This window comes from Agelaius tricolor, unplaced genomic scaffold (genome assembly GCF_023055355.1).
Source record: "Agelaius tricolor isolate 1412-34295 unplaced genomic scaffold, bAgeTri1.0.p SCAF_3, whole genome shotgun sequence".
Taxonomy (NCBI): domain Eukaryota; kingdom Metazoa; phylum Chordata; class Aves; order Passeriformes; family Icteridae; genus Agelaius; species Agelaius tricolor.
This window is the reverse complement of record NW_027269263.1, coordinates 60,213,291-60,231,337: the sequence shown is the minus strand read 5'-3', so window position 1 is coordinate 60,231,337 and position 18,047 is coordinate 60,213,291. Positions and strand designations below refer to the sequence as shown.

Genomic DNA, 18,047 nt, shown 5'->3' with positions numbered 1-18,047 from the left:
CTGAAAAAGGGTGGCAAGACAGCACAGCTTTGTGTTAACTGCACTTTATGTGTTAGCTTTTGGTGTTGCACATTCAACTTTTTAAAGAGGTGTCAAAGATTTTTCTATTCCTAGTTCCAGCAAGAGCCCCAAAGAGGATCTCTTCTGGAGCTGTTGATACAGAGCATGGCTTAAGGTGACATGCCAAAACGTAGCACTTCATAAACAGCCACCACGTTTTTAATGGTTTTCATCAGGAGCCATTTGCTGCTTGTCAAAGTGTCAGTCTGACATCCAGAAGGACTGAAATGCACACTGAGAACAGCAGCAGGGGCAGGGCTTCCTCAGCTGTTTCCATCCATGCTTTCTAGCATTGACAAAAGTATTCATTTTAGTGGCCTCCAGTCCCATTGTAATTCTTAAGTCTTTCAAGAGCCAAGTGTCATTTCTGGCCACGGTGCAAGTGTTGTTGATGTTGCTGGAGAGCAATCCCAGGGCAGCTGTGAGAGGCAGCTCAGTGTCTGATGTGCGCGTGGCCACCTCCGAAGGGTGGCTGGAGGCATTCCTAAATACTTGCTGGAGGCGTCACTAGCTGTCTCTCTGGATCTTTTCTGTCCTTTTTAATGTGCTTTGTCACCTCCTGTAGATGTGAGCTGGCTCCAGCCAGCCCGACTGGGACTCTGTTTCTGCAGTGCTCTGGCTGTTCCTCGTGATGCCGCTCCCTTCTCCTGCACAAGGAACATAAACCAGTGCAGGGGTGAGGGATGAACACTGGCTGTGTCCTCAGTGCATTTGTTATGCAACTTAGCCAGTCAAGGGAGCTGGCAGATGAGATTCATTCCTGAACTAGCATGTGACATACAAAGTTGAATTTCACAGCAACTGCTCTTGCCCAGTTCTGACATCGAGCATCATGACAAAAAAGGAAGTCATGCACTTCTTTTGTGCTGTAAGGACATATTTGTTTTATCTCTGCAAGGAAGGAGTCATGACAGCTGCCTGAATCTTCAGAGATCTGAGTGCTTCCTCTGTAGCCTAAGAGTAGAACTTGGTTTCCTTGAGTCTCTCTTCTGAACTGCAAAGACTAAAAATACAGGGATACTAAATTAATTTCAGATTGTAAAGCACAAAGATTTTAAAGTAGTGGGCACTATTTAGATGTTTCATAGACTACTGCCTGTATATAAATAAATATTTGTCTTCTTTAATTCCATTATAACCAACATAAAAAAAATCCAACATAAAATATATTTATATGACACAAGCTTTCCTTAGCAGTGGGGAAAATTAGTCACAGTGTGATTCAGGTGTTACTAAACATAGAAATTCCCATACAAACTGCCACATTTTTCCCTGAAATCTCTCCTTGTCTTTCAGCAGCTGGAAAGATTAAGCACCTTTTCTCCACAGATAAATAAAAGTGAGAAGAAGCACTCTGTTCCATTTACACTGGAAAGCAGTTGATCATAAAACCAGTGTTCTGGTACCTAGTTCTGGATTTATTCACTCTCAGCTTGTCATCTTCCTCAGGCATGCAGTGCTCCTGGTAATTCTTCTTGTACTATGCTGTTGCTGCTAAATTCATGACAGCTCCTCATGGATCAAGACTGATAGGTGGCTGTGGAGTCCAGTCAAGAGAATAAGACCATTTTTGAACAAAATACTAGAAATGTAATGAGACTAGTGTCAAACTGTTAAGGAAGCAACTCATCTGGTCTGCTTGCAGTTTGAGCCTGGATCTAGCAATTAATTGACATGTAAAAAGATTTCCGTAGGAAATAAAATCCAATACAAAAAACTTGCCAGGAGCTTTGTCAAACTAAAATCCCATCTCAGTCTGAACAGATCGATAGACTCAATGAAGACTTAACCATACACAGAAGCATTCAGATTTTTTGTAGTACAGAATTCCAAAAGGTTTTTATATGAATGTGCTGCTATGTTAAAGACTACAAAAATAATATTTCTTGAACCATAAATGCAACTCAGCCTTTCTATTTCTTTAAGATGCTTTTTCTTTTTCTGAATTTATAAAATCATCCCAAGGGGAACGTTTATCACACAGATTTTAGTAATCAGTAAGAGTTTAAAAACAGTATAGATTATATCTGCACATCTGACAGTTGTGTCTCAAAAGACTAGACAGAAAAAATTTCAAGAACTGGGGAAAAGAGGGATAGTAAAGGAAGGAGATGGCACATTATCACAGGGGTTGAGGAATACAAAAATATTCAGATTCCATACTTGGAAAATGTCAAATAATGGTAAAATAGTATATTAAAAAAAACAGCTTCAAAGAATACAGGGCCTACAGCAGCAAAACTTATAAAAGGCTTGGTCAAACAAAGCAAATTTCAACTCTTTTGATTTTAATGCATGTCTTTAAGACTGTGGGTTAATAGAAAAGATGACTACTCAGTTTTTATCAGCCAACTGTGTCCCCACGGTCAGAACCTTTGAGCTTCATTATCCCTGAGCAGTTGTCAAACTGAGACCTTTGCACATCCCCCAGGAAGCACAAGCAGAGTATTGGTTAGTTTAGACTTACATGGTGAGTAAATGTGCAAGTCCAGACAGTGGATATTGTAGAGTTCTGAAGGGACAGCCTCTGAACCTGTGGAGCTGATTGTTATGGTTTGACCCCAGTGTGAGCAACTGAGCCTCACACTGCCCCTTGCTGGGGAGGGGAGAGAATCTGAGCAGTAAAAGTGAGAAAACTCAGGGGTTGAGATAAAGTTTAATGGGGAAAGCAAAAGCTGTGTGCACAGCAAAGCAACATAAGGAATTAATGAATTCCCCACTTCCCATGGGCAGGCAGGTGTTCAGCCATCCCCAGCAAAGGAGGGCTCCATCCTGTTCAGTGGTCACTTGGCAGAACAAATGTCATGATTTCGAACACCTCCTTTTCTTCTTCCCTTTTTTTTTTTTTTTTTTTTTTTTTTTTGCTGTGCATGAGGCATTTTGGTCTGGGATACCCTGTGGGTCCATCAATCAGAGTCAGCTGTCCCAGCCCTGTCCCCTCCCAAATACCTGTGCACCCCCAGCACCCTCTCTGCTGGTGGGGTGAGAAGCTGAAAGAGCCTTGATGCTGTGCAAGCACTGCTCAGTAAGAAATAAAATATCCTTGACTTATCAACACTGTTTCCAGCACAAACCCAAGCCACAGCCCCTTACTAGCTGTGTATATAATTAATTTTTAGAGAAGAAAAAAAATATATAATTAAAAATAATATATATAATTATAATTTATTTTTAGAGAAAAAAAAATTCTAGTCCACCCAAAACCAGCACAAGTATCAGAAGAAATATTGGATATTTTAAGGGAAAAACATGTAAAAATAAAAAAAAACCCAAACATACAAAAGCCAAAACAAAAAAAAAAAAAATCCCAACCAACCAAAAAAATTAGAATAAAGGCTGATCTAGAGAGATACCAAATCATTGTTCTTTTCTGGAAAAATATGTTAACTGTGTCAGGAGTTATTACAGAATATTTCAATTGGCATTATGGAAGTAATCAGAAATACTGCTAAAACAAATATTTTGAATTAAATTTAGTAATTTTTAGCTAAAGAAAATAGAAGAACTAATTGATACGAAGATGCATAATAAAAGTCTGAAATCATCCATTAAAACAGTGCTTAGGTACTGAGACCATTCAGACTGTACCAAATGAATAAAGCTGACCTTGCTGCACAGTGTCTTGGAAAGTCTAGGGAAAGGTCTGTACAATGTTCTCATTGTTAATTCATTAAAAATAATGATTTTGAGAGAAGAAGATAGAATAATATTTTTTTTTTCCCATGGGAAAGAGCTATTTGGAAACTACTGACAGGCAAAAAAGGGGGCAGCTGTTATGAGGTGGACAAGTGGACATTATAGGAAACAAAAATTCTCTTGGAAAGAAAGAAAAGGTTTCATAAATGAAGTAAAGTATTAAAGCATTTCCCAAAGTGCCAAAGGGCTTCTGTATTTGAGGTTAGACTTCTGTAAAAGTAGCCATTCAGCCAGTTTGGAAATCAGTCTAATTTGCCATGTTTTTCATACTAGTGCAGAATAATTATGTGCTCAGAAAAGTTGTAATCATAAAACATGCAAATTTAGGACATTAAATGTAGACTTGTAGATACCATTTATAGTGCATTTGATTTATCTCTGCAGCTTGGTAGGCAGGATGTGAGTATGAAGGAACTAGAGAAAAGACAAGGATCTAAAAGATCTTTAAAGATCTAAAAATTGGAGTGGAGGTCTTTGGAAGAGGTTAAAAAAGCTAAGTGTATGTATGGTGAAGAGGGAACACTGTAGTCATGCTCTATATATAAACACCTTCAAGATAATGATATAAACAGGGAAAAGGGGTTTACAAGTTTCCAGAAGAAAGTAGTAAAATTATATCCTTCAACTAAGGAGCAGGGAGGGAGGAGAAATATATTTACAAAAAGGTTTAAGATCATAAGGTAGAATAGAGAGTGGAATAGACAACCACTGGCAAGAGTGATTTCTAAAGACCTACATATTATGCAAAATAAATTCCAACAACCATCATCATCTTTATTATTGCAATATTTTATTTTGCTTATCCCCCATCTGCAAGATCAAAACAGTTCCTGGCCATCTGTGGGTGCTGTGAAACAGGGTGCCACAAAGATGACAGAGCTGCAGGCAGGGAACAGCAGCGTGGCTCAGGGCCTGTGAGTGTGACTTTGTCACAAAACATCAGTAATGATAACAAAAGTAACATAATTAGCTGGCAGATGATAATTTTCTCTTTGGGCCTTGTCTTCCATGTGAGTTCAAGAGCTAGTTGTAGGTGGAGATTGGGGCTGCAGGTATTTCATAACAGAGTCTGTACTACCATCACAATGTCCCTAAAATCATTTTCTTGGAGGATGGAACGAAATTCACTCTGATGTATTTATGGTGTGATGGTGAAGTTCATAATCATATGACCTGAATTTTCTCCTTTCCTAGAAAAATTATAAAGAACTTACAGTACTTGTAGCAGCAGGCTTTCAAGCCTTGCAGCAGGTAGCATGGTGACCTAGAGCACAGATTAGTGTGGCTGCCTGAATTCACTTTCTGGTTCATGTGACACCTTGCACAGGAATTCTATAGTCAGCACATAACCCCTCCTCAGCTCTGGGGCTGTGTTTCATTAGAGAATTTCCTGACCAGCTGAAGGACATAATTCAGTAAAGACTCAGACTCAAAGGATGAAGAGAGCAGTGATTACCCACATGGAGTAGGCATTTGATTTCCATTCAACCTCTTTAAATAAGATCAGTTTTTCAAGCCAGTCTTGTGTTGAAGAGACTGAAAGAGAAGAGGCCAATAATCTGTCCTGATTGTTCTTCTGGCTGTTGGAGCCTGAGCACCACAATGCCCCTACTTATCCCTTCTTTTTTTATTTCTGCCTCTATTTTATTAGCAGGTTTTCTTTTATTTGTCACTGAGCCTTACAGAAGCTGCTTATATATGTCCCTTTCAGAATGATGGTACAAGTTGGCAGTGTCCTCAGAATCAGGAAGATCTAACTTGTAAATGTGTCTTGACTTTGGTCACAGGGCTTTGTACAAGACAAGCATTAAATGTGTAAGACACAAAGCTTTGTGTTAGACTGTCTAAGAAACAAAAGTTAATTCTGGGAATTAGAAATTACTGGATCTTCACAGTAAAGACAAAAACTTTTCTCCACAGAAAACTGAGGAAGTTCTGCATCATGTTGCTCAATCATGAACAAAAATAAGCAGAAGCAATTTGTCTTTCATTTTTGGACAGATTATGAAATTGGTATCTTTTGTATCAACTGGCATAGGAGTTAAACTGTAATACTTAGTGTAATACTAAGCTGAAAATAATTACTTTATTGTCCAAAGAATTTTGGTAAGAATTTCTTTATCTTCAGATATTCCTTCCCAATTCAATTTTCAGGTTTTCCTTCCTTAGTGAAAAAAAGCCCTAACTAAATGAAAATTGTCAGTCCAAGATGACACTTGAAGGTGAATAGATACTTGTTTGAAAATAATAAATATGGTAGGGTAATTTTTTAATCAGACTTTTCAAAAATATTAGACTGCTCTTTAGATTGATATGTTTTGCTTTACATTGCATATAGCAGACCACAACTGGGACAGACAAAAAACCAATGAGGCTGGAAATGAATAAACAGAAACTTTGACAAGAAATTTTAAGATCTAAAAACATACCAGATTTTTTTTTAAATATTGTTTCTAGCGGAGATATTCTATTTTTCAAAATTCTTAATTATCTTTTTTGAATAAATATTAATTGTAAATGAAGGACGTAGAAAAAAATTTTAAATCTAAATAACTGTCAGAAATGTCTCTGTGCAAATGCTTTTGTGAAATTAATGTCCAGATATTGCATGTTTTTAATAGTGTACTAATGAATTTTTATTATATTTTTCCAAGCAAACCTGATTTATCACTTTTAGAAAAATTACCATTTGAAGGCAGAAATGTAAAGAGAGAGTAGGAGCAGAGAGCACATTGCTCTTCTGAATAATGTGATGAAGATGGAAGATTTGGCTGTTTCAAATGACATGGAGGTTTGTTCTGCCTGGGAACCACCACCCTGTTGGTCCTGGTGCTAAATCCCTGCTGGTTCCCCAGGGGAACAGAGGTACCTGGGGGTCTGCACTGAGCCCAGCAGTGCCACACCAGAATGGATGGCACTGCACCTGGAGGGCATGATTCTCTCAATAAATAGACTATGCAGTGAACAGGGCTGTGATCTGAGTGTCTCTTTGCTCCTCAAAATGGTTTCTCAGGCCACCCTTTATGGGATATTGACAGGGCCAATATTAGAGAGCCACAGTGTCATGTCTTCACTGATAAAGGAACTGCTGCTTTCTGAGCTGCTTGAACTGCAGGCCCTTTGGAATTGATGCCAGGAAGATGCAATTAAATGGGGAGAGGTGATGTTCACACTTATTCTCCTGTGACAGGTAAAACATTGGCACAGGTTCTAGAAGGACAGAAAAAAAATCGTATTGAAGTTTTATTCTGCACTCAGTATTTCAGTCTCGGGGCTCTGGCTTGCCAAGTCACTTTACCACACTGCATGAGGGTGAGCATATGTGCCAGGCAATTTGCTTGAAGGTCATCTTCTTAAATATGGTATTTAATAAAAGTTTTACACCTCTGCTGCTGCGTCAGGATTCTCTAAATCTCTCTGTGGCTGCCTGAAGCCTAAATATCAACAGGTACTGTGCAAGTAACATATGGTGAGGTTCCAGTGGACTAATTTGTTAAGAGTAGTTATCTTGCTTGAGGTGCAGATTTCTGGCAGGAGAGTTTCTTTTTTTTTTCTTTTTCTCCTTTTTTTTTTCTCCTCACTTTGAACTCTATTATACTCACTAAGAAAAAGAAAAACTTACTGGGTTTCTATTTAACATAAAGAATGGATAAAATATCCACAGTAAGCCTAGGCATCACTTCTCAAGGTTGATAATATTTGTAATAATTAACAAAGCTGTGAGCCTGCAGGCCAAACTCTGATCTGATGCTTTGCGAGAATTAAGTTTTGTGTGGTTTTAATTTCTTTTTCCTAACTGCTTAACACCTGCATTGTTACTGATATCTGTTTGATTCTTTTTGTTTTGATAGATGTCCAAAGTCCTCTAGGAGGGTGGAATGATGTGAGACAATGGTATGGCCAGAGCAGTTCAGGTATCCCTGTAGGGACAGGGGCTGGCAGCAGGGATTGCTGGCTCATGCTTGGCACTTCTGCTTTGCACCTGAGCTGTGAGAGGCTGACAGAAACAGGAGAGTTCTGCATGTGACCAAGGTGTTCTTGGGCTCTGACTGTGTGTGGGCAAACACAAGCTCCCTTTGCTGGAGCTCCCTGGCAGCCAGCACTGCAGGGCTGGCTCTTCAGGCTTGTGGAGAGGCAGGCTGGGACAGCCTGGCCACCAGGCAGGGCTGACACACGTTTCAGGGTGGAAATGGATCTTCTCCAGGGAGCTGGAAGCAGGATTTCCCAAGAAGGTTCACATTTATTGATGACTTGTTGTGTCACAGACACATTTTCTGAAAAATCTTTTCCTTAGGATTTTTTCTCCTGAAGCTGAGAGGCCTCAGGAACAAAATGTAACCAATGGTTATCTGCTGCTGTGGAATGCAACAGGTGCATCTGGGATTGGTCTCATGTGGTTGTTTCTCATTAATGGCCAATCACAGTCAGCTGGCTTGGACTCTGCCTGAGCCACAAGCTTTTGTTATCATTCTTTCCTATTCTATTCTTAGCTAGCCTTCTGATGAAATCCTTTCTTCTATTCTTTTAGTATAGTTTTAATATAATATATATCATAGAATAATAAATCAAACCTTCTGAAACATGGAGTCAGATCCTTATCTCTTCCCTCATCCTCAGACCCCTGTGAACATCACCACATTTTTGCTGCAGAGATGATCTTTGTACTCCCTGGTTTTGTTGTCAGATAGCATGGTTTATGGCTTCCCAAATGTTATTGCAGAATAAATAATTATTTCCAATAAAATTCAGTATTTGCTGCTGCAGCATGTTTTAGAACCCCAGAACAATATCTGTCCAAGTCAGCAAGCTGCTTTTTACTACCAGTGAGTTCCAGGTTCCTCCAAGCCTCCTTGTCCCAGCTCATCTCTTATTGATTTCTGTGTCTGTCTTATCTTCAAACCCTGTGTAATACTTGGGTGCTCATTCATATAAGTAGTCAACCTTCCTGTAGCACACCTTATCTGCTTCATTATCTTAATTTGATAATCTTGTAAGATGTCTGTCTTTTTATCAGTACTTTGCTGATGTGGAGATTAAGTTCCTCATCCTTTTAAGTTCTCCACATGAAAATAAGCTATGGGTTCTACTCAGTACTAGATGTGGAAGATAATGATAATGCTTAAAATCCCTGCATTGATTTAAAGGACCCTCCTGGCCATGGAATATCCTTGTTCTTTTCAGGAGGCAAATTAAAAAAAAAAATAATAAAGGAAGTTTTTAGGTTCTTCCCTATCTGGCAAAGCTTTATGAGCTGTAATACAAATGCAGCTTATTCTAGCTTTTTGGAGCACTGCTCTGATTTCTTACATAGATACAAATTCTAAAATAGTGTGTTAGACATTTTCTTAGCAATATTTTTATAGGTAGCTTTATACATGCTTCAACACATTTGCAAAGCTAGTTCTTTTGAAGCCTGTAAGAGCTCTTCCCTTTTCTTCATCAAGCTGGTTTATCACAGCTCAAACTTTGCCCCTAGATGACTCTTTTGCTTATCAGAATAATCTATGTCTGCATGAGAAAATGCAGGCTGAAACAGCAGCAAAAATCCATTCACCACTCTGCACTGCAGGTCTCTAGTGCTTGCCATGGAGCTTTTCTTTGCAGTGGGTTTCTAATGCCTGCAGTGGAACTTGTGTATGGGATGAATAGGAAATACACATGGGATGATGAGTAGATACATGCACTGCAGTGTAGAAAACTGGCCATTTTTATTAGCTAGTGCAGGGAAAGCTGATGTTGCCACTGTCTCTTCTTTGCTCTGTTAACTGTAGATTTGGTCTGTAGTTCTGTGTTGAGTTCCATGTGGGAAGGTGCAGGTTATTTTTTCACATTAGCTTTTGTGGTTTCCATGCAGATACATGAGGCTTCCTATACAGAACAGTTCACAGGATTAAGGACTAAGTTAAGGACAGGGAAATATTAAAATGGATTTTTAATAGTTTAATACAAAAATATTAGATCCTTGTTCTCTTGATAGAGTGACGTATTTCAATAGGTATGTCTCTAAAATCTCTCCTCTCATAGAAATTCATGTGGGTTTATTTACAGCAGTGGTCTGACACACATTAAAAAGTAATAAAGACATGAGGTTGCTAAGTACCTTTCATGAGAGTAGAGAAAAACTCTTCTATTAAAACAGAAAGCGAGAAATAGTGGAACTGTATCCATTAACTACTCATATTTATTTCTAAACAATTTCCAGAATAACTGTGAATTTGAGATGTGTAAATATTACATTCTTCTGTTACTGTTAAAATGTTTTGGGAATTAATCCTTTGATATATTCATGAATCATTGCAAAAGACCTCTGTAAAGTTGTGTTTATATGTAAAGTTGTGTGTGTATATACAGATGCATACACAGACATATGCAGCCATTTAAAGAACTCTGAGATCTGTTTAAAACTACTGTGAAAATACTAACATTTCTCATGTAGTTTCTTTTTGCTACTGAAAGTTAGAAATATTTTATTACTTTCCTGCATATAATTGCATTTAAAAAACCTTTATAAAACTGCTGTAAGAACTAGTTTATGGTTTTGTAATGAGCACTGTCTGCTGAATTCTTATATAGATCCAGTGGCCACTGTCCTACATAAACGCTTCAGTGCAAATATCCATCACTATAATTTATCTTAAAGCACACAGTATTGAAACAGGAGCTCATCAAATTCCCCAAAAGAATTTCAAACAGAAGCTGCAATTACTGTTGTTTTGTTGCTTGCAGCATGTCAAGCTCCATATTATAAATGCCTTTACTTTGTGCAGTAGAGTGTTCATTCTGTTGCAAGGAATTCTGGTTGTTTACTGCTAACACTCAAAGACTATGCTGAACATTTTGGGTATGTGCTGTGATTTTCCTTGAGGTGCTTCCTTATTTAGTGATGCAATTTTAATGTGCATCATTAGGCAGAGTGGCTTTTTACTTAAAGTAATTGATTATATAGAGCCATGGAAGTAATCATGATTATGAAGGCAGTAGATAACCAGTAAAAGTGGACAGTTGGTGAAAGTATTTTATAGCTTTCCATCTTTTGGAAACAGAGCTATGTGAAAAAAGTACAGACAACAGAGAAATTATATGTTTGCTTTCAACAATATTTTTGTGTTTTCTCTGTTACCAGGTTTGAAGGGGTTTTTTAAATCTTCTTTCTTTCACTTTGTTTAAAGAATTTTTAGGGAGAATGAAAATGGTTGGGTTTTGCCTGCAGCACATGTGTTAGTTTGCTTTATTATTTTCAAAATGACTTTTAGAAAAATAAGAAGAACTTACTGAAATGCCTACTGGTAATTCCTTTTTTCTCTCTCTAGTTAGCCTTCAGTGAGTGCAGTGAAAGAATCCTCTAATTTAAGCCCTTTAACGGTGGAATTATTTGCAGTAAGATTTTTAGTGGATCAATAGAATTTGGCTGAAAACCTGTCATATCATTCATTTTTTCTTTGCTTAAGGCTAAGACAGTGTTATGTGAGTCTTAAAAATACAGTCTACCGTATGTGTGTCTCCTAGGTAGTGGGAGCTTGAGTTTGTGGCTGATTAGGCAGTTAAACCATGGAGTAGACTGTGCACAGTCACAGAAATGGCTGTCAAAGGATTAACAGAAATCCACACAAACCACCTGTAGCAGATGTGGGGACCAAGAGACATCTCAGTAGGAATATAAAAGCAGAGGAACAAATGAAACTCATGCTTTTTGCTAGCAGTTGGAGCTTGGGAGTGTGTTTAGCATTTGGCTAAACCAATGAGCTCAGTGGTATCCATATGATAGAAGCTGAGAACAATTGGAAGAGGCCGTGAACCAATGCATGAGGAACTTCATAATTTTGTGTACAATAGAGCCATAATTTGGGTTATTCAGATCAGGCTACAAGACAGCTAACCTCAGTACTTCTCCAAGTTTTAGGCTTTCTGGCATAGTGCCATGAATTAAAAAAAGCCCTATATGAGAGCTCTAGTGTTAAATTTTCTGACTGTGTAAGGAGTGGTATTTCCCTAGAGGAGGTGTGAGCAGACACAGCTCTGGAAGAATTAGTTGGGACCACTCCATGAGATCCTATGGCCTGGAGTGCCTGAAATGGCATGAGGAAATGAGAGAACTGTTTGCCTCTGAGTTGTTCTGTGTTGTGGGAGAGGGAAATTTGGAATGAAGCAGGGACCGTCTTGTTTCATCCATAATCAAATAGCTTTAGAAATAAATAATGGCTTATAATTTAAATATAGCCCCACACAAAGCTATTTGTTGGCTTTTCTTTTGAAATTTTAAATGGCTTGTTGGTTAATGTGAGTTTTTTCACAGTGGAATAATAGGATTTGGCTTTTGGTATTGCCATGTCATGCTTGTGGTGGAAGTTGTTAAACCAAATCCAACTATATCAGAGTAAATGTACTGCAAAATAATGTGGCATAAGATAACTCCTTAACTGCATCAACTGAGTGCTGATTTGAGTGGATGTGGAGAGATACAACTGCTCAGAATGGCTTTGCTTCCTGCTTTGCTCTGAATATCAGGGGATTGGAGAGGTTAGAGGTTTGCAGCACTAAGATATTTCTGCTCCCACTTATTTGCCCAACAATCTAGTGAATCCATGACCAGGATGGTGATTATTTTCATGGTTGTGCCATGATTTCCTTTATGATTTGGCAGGTTAGTTGTAATTTGTTTAGCCTTTCAGGAAATACCTATTTGGGGCTTGTAGTGTTGACAAAAGGCCAATAAGCATAACAAAGAGGGAGGTCCCTTTCCCTTGTCCAGATGACTGATAACAAATAAAAGGTCAACTTCACATTTCATAGGTCACTTGCTTTTTTCTTGTGGGAACAAAGTGAATCTGCCCACTTTCCCTCCTTGAGACCACTACCAATGGACTTGTGTGAATGATGGTGTGACTCCTTGTGCTGACATGCTTTTTGGATTGGCATTTGAAAGGTCATGGCAAAGTCGTCATCAGTCAAAGGCGAAAATGTGAATTTGCTAAAGGTTAAATCATTTTAGGTGGAGCAAGAGACAACTTCAGGGTATCCCATCAGAAGTGGAGAAGAGAGAATACTGCAATCTCATATAACAGTGATTCAGGTTCACAGTTTGCTAGTCCAGAACATGCTACTTGATTTTTTTGTATCTAGCATTGGCAGGGGAGCTGCCAATACCTTGTTAGCATAGGAAAGCTGATAGCCATCAGATATTTTACAGCACATTTTCAATATATCATTGTTGTACACTATAAAAAGAGAGTGTGTATGGAGAAACCCCTTGTATTGTGATATTAAAGTTTGTATACAAGGACTTCTCAGCTAACACTACTTAGGGTGCAGATACCCAAATATGAGACCATCTCTAAGAATTTCATTACTTTTGTGTTGAAGTCTATTACTCTGTTCTTTGGCCTTTTCATGTTTTGCCTCCATTCATTTTATCAAGAACTGCTATTAACTGTCTTAATAAAGGACTTGTACAGTGTCGAAGAACAGGATAATAGACCTGTGTTATGTGTGCAGTAATGCTTCTCTCAATGTCTGACACTAGTGCTGTTTCTCTATTGGAAATGATGAGAAGCTAGTGTTTTGTGATGAGTTTTTGTCATAAACCATGGTTTATAAATGTCTGATTTTGTTGTTGCAACGTGAAAGTAATTTATTCAGAGAAACAGGAGAATTATAAAAGATTTATACACAATTAGGAGTTTAACTTGACTAGAAATGTCAACATTTTTCTCCCCAAATGCTCTTCTATGAAAGTGCTCTCCTCTTTCCCTTTGAGGACATACAGTAGCCTACATAAATCAAAGTATTAAGTGATGAAATATTAAACACAAATGCTAAACTTTCATTGAAGTGGTCTGTTACCTTTGTAAGACTGAAAGCTATCTCATCCTTCTTATCTAAAGTATCATCAGTTGTACTGCAGGCAACAGATCCCACATAGCACAGCACTCTATTCTAAATGAAAAGGGGTTATGTTTCAGCAACATGCTTAGAAAGGGGAATAAATTGATAAAATTTTGATTGTGCTACTTTGTTTTGTGCTCAGGGCCTTTTAAACATCAGCTGTTCTCAGAATGCTTTCAGGATAGCCTTCTGCAATCATGATTGCTGGTACACAGAAAGGATGTGCTAATTCTGCAAATGGAGCTGATCAGATGTCTCTGTTTACCCTGTCCTGTAGCCACACAGATCGGGTGGCTGTGGACGTGGCAGAGTGACCCATTCTCAAACTCTCACTTGAATTTGAGAGGGGGAGTTTGTTGAGAGAGGCAGATTGAAGAATTAGTGTAGGAATGGGGTTTTTGTGCAAAACAGCTCTGAGGATTTAGACTCCTGTGAAAGCTCCTGTGCTATGTACCCCATGATACAATCCTGAGGCACAGCTCAGAAGGCCCAGTTCAGGCACCCAACTTTCCCACACAATGGTAAGAGGCAGAAACTTCTAAATGGGAAATTCAGTAAACCTGCAGCAAGAATCTAAAGTAGATGACACAAATGTCCCCTCAATTGTTGTCAATGGAATGGAGGTTGGGTAGACAGATTCCTTAGACACTGAAAAATATCTCAGCCTTGTCCTAGGAAAGCATTCAGAGATGTCATCTGTGCTCTGTAGCACTAAGCACTGTGTAAAGTTACAGTGCAGATGCAGCCTCTATCTATAATCATGTAACAGAGAACTAAAGGTGTTAAATCAGTCAAACAAACCACTCTTAGTTCTTGCCAGATTAACATACCTTGTCTGCACAAAGCACCTGCCTGTTACTGCTGCTTAACTTTCACACAGTAAAATCATTGAGAGGGTTGGTTGCCTTTAGCACCTCCTGAAGCTGGGCTAATACTTAAAATGCTGTTGTCAGCTCTCTCAAATAACCCAGTAAAAGTCAAGGTAAAATAAAAAATACTCTGAATATTACATGTCATATGAATACATTTCAAACCCCTTGAATCTGGGGCCTGATTGATGATTTCTGTGCAATCTAACTAGAATCTTTGACAAAATTCAGCTAATTGGGTTAGTGCTTGGTTGGAGGCAGTTTTATATGAGTTACACATGTTGTGTAAGGTGTTCAGGTACTACAAATTAATGAATAATACTTGTGTGTGAGAGTATTTTGAAATAAGCAAGTGGCACACACCTTACCGTGCTGTGAATTTTATTTAAACATGCATTTAGTGGAAGAGGTAAGAAAGAACTTTGATATAAAAAATGCTAGCCTAACATGTCAGAAGCAGAGAGAAGTATAAAGAAAATTATGAGAATTATGCTTATGTAGAAGGTACAGATTGTGTCACTGTGAATCAGTCTCTGGCAAAGATGTGGATGGCTCTGCTGTTTCAGAGCTATCTTCATGGTGAACACAGTTGTACAAAAGTTTTTGCCTTTCCTCCCATCTGGAGAATGTTACATATTCAGAGCTCTTGAGGCATTCAGTGTATCCTTGGAATCTTGTATGTTGTCACAGCAAAATTTTATTACAGTCCTGACAAGAGAAATGCAAAAACTGCACCTAACTTAAAACATTGCTTCATCTTCCTCTAATGCTATCGACAGCTTTTGCACTAAGCAATTTGGAAACTGCCTAGGGTAGCATTTTAGAAATAAAATTAAAAAAAAAAATTGAAATGCACTCATTCACAGAGGTGTATCTAAATTAGGCAATTCAATCTTCTAGTTTTTGCTTTTGTGCTATAAGAGCTGTCCCTTCATTTCCTTCATTCCCACTTTCTGTCTCTGCCATCTATTATTCCCTTCTACCTACCAACACCCACCCAGGCCTAAATAAATGCAACATGACCCCCAGAGTTGAAATTTTTCCTGCTTGTTAAGCTATTTCTTATTGTCTTCTTTTCTGTTGCCTGAATACTTCCTATCTCTGTCTTTTAAATGTTCTGTACCTACTTCTGATAACCCAGGTTGGAACCAAGGCATCTCTTTACTTGTCACAGTGCAGATTGCAGCATGGGAGAGGCAGCCTGTGGTGGAGGCTTGTGTTCTCTGCATGAGCACACTCAAATTACTGTTGTTTCTACTGGTAAATCCTTTTCTTTCCTTCCCTCCTTTCCTTCCCTCCTTTCCTTCCCTCCTTTCCTTCCCTCCTTTCCTCCCTTTCCTCCCTTTTTAAAATGAATTCAATACTTTCCTGGATCAGTATCAGTGAATCTGTAATTGATTACTAAATTGTTGGTAGTGCATTTCCTTAGCACAGCTAACACCACTGTTCTGGATTAACATTTTTCTTAATCAAATATTGTCTATGACTCTGAAATTTAAAATTCCAGTGCTTTTTACTGGGAATTGGAAACAGGGAACAAGGTGCTGGAATAGAAAAAGGAAAGCACCTTCCTGGCATGTCTGTTTTGTGTATCACAAAAGGGCCTTACTTTAGCAGGTGACTTTTTTTCCTTTGCTCTGTGTAATGACTGCTAGAGATACTGATTTAATCAACCAACCATGCAAGCTCAGTGATTGTGAACCAGATCGTTGTGCAGCAAACAAATGTTTCACAGTAAATTGCCAAGGGATACCAGCTACTCTGCTCTGGTTTTGCTCAAATAGATTGTCTTTTAAGCAGCTGCCTCATGAAAAGCCTTTGTTATGTATGAACCTTTAATCAAAATGTCACTAAATCCTGCATTCTGGGATGCTTCATTTGAAACACATCCAATGTTCTTATTTATTAAATTGTCCAGTGTCGAATCCAGCCACCATTATCCCTAGTAAGCAAAGATGGATGAGGGAGTGACAAAAAGCTTGTGTCACAGCTGAGATCAGTTGTGTGTGTGTGATGTCTTGATCTGTTTGTACAACCCTCTTGGGGACCATTGGGCAATTAAGTTCACCCATTTCAAACACGGCCTTTTCTGTACACTCTGATTTGATAGGAGAATGGGCAATTCCCAGTAATGACTACTACATCAATTATATTGCAGTGTATTGATGTTTAATTAGAGAATGTGTCGAAAATGGGGAAGGGGACAACTGGAAGAGGGGAGGGTTGTCTCCCAAGTAAACGTCAGAGACCTTTCCTTAATAGCCTTTTTAATGTGCATTGAATGCACTGACAAGCACTGTGGCCTCCTGACCTTCAAGCATTTACCCCTGCCTGAGAAAGGAGAGCGAAGCCGCTTTGAGAAGGAATTGTTTTAGAGCTGAATTACATTTAGTGTCATTCTTGTTCAGCTTTACTGTGAAGTGACCCTTACAGCCCTTTAGCCTCGTGTGCACAGTTGGAAACCATTTCTGTGCCTGAGCTTGCTGAATCAAACACTTGCAGTCTCTTCAAACAGCCTTTCAAAAGTGAAACCCAAACATCATGAACGTGAACTCTTATTTTTCTAGGGTTTATGTAAGTAATCCTTGAGATGTCTGTAAGAGTTCTTTGAAAGAAAAATAATGAAGCCAAGGCTTTCGTATCCCTCAAACAATGACATTAAACACTGTCCTTCAATCTCCAGTTTCTTTAGATTTAAGAAAAGTGGTATAAATTACAAATGGAGGATTACAACAGAAATATAAGACCTGCACAGTTGTTTATGACTAAACTGGCCTGCAACACCTGACACCAGCCATTTCTAAAGGTTAATTTTCTAAAGTGCAAGATTGCAATATGGCTTTGGTTTCTGCTGGTTCTTTACAGGGTAATTGCATTGAAATTTTCTGGTAGTTTACAGTATGCTAACACTTCTGATACACAGCTGCTCTCTCTAACACCCTGTAGAAACAGCCATGGGTTTAATTCATCTAAGGTTCTTCTGTACCAGCCTGTGCAGGCATTGTCCTGATCCTGTGATCAGGAGTCCTGACCTTATGTTTTCAAGACAGAAAACTGCAGTGTGTGTAGGGGGGAAACACACTGACAATCTCTTGAACCAGGAGGAAAAGAAGGCATTGCTTATTTCTCAAATACTATTATCCTTTTCACACAGCCATTAATATGCATCTGCATCCCAGGAACAACGACGTGCCAGCTGCGCCTTTAGCAAAAACTCCGTGTAATTCAGCGTGACTTTGTGAAATGGGAAGAATTTAAAGACAGCGTGGTTATGCTAATTTTGATGTTAATTTCTGTAGGAACTTAATATTCTGTGTCATTCTTTTGCCTGTGCAATAATCTCTGCTTTGCATCTTCTGGCGTGGTATTTTACTTTTTGTTTTAAATGGCAGCAGATTGTGCATCTCTTTCAGAATATGGAGTCAATTCGGGTCTTTCCAAAAAAAAAAAAGTCACTTCATTACTCTAAATGCTATTACTACACATGCCACAGCAGTGGCACATTAGGCTGGTGACAATTTTGCACATTGGCAGTCAGGC

The 18,047-nt window shown here is 38.6% G+C and overlaps 1 protein-coding gene across 3 annotated transcripts in view; it reads left to right on the top strand.

The window, feature by feature from the left end:
• CACNA2D1 (calcium voltage-gated channel auxiliary subunit alpha2delta 1) overlaps positions 1–18,047 on the top strand; it is a 367,656-nt gene that overhangs the window by 23,540 nt on the left and 326,069 nt on the right. The gene's annotated exons all lie outside the window — the stretch shown is intronic.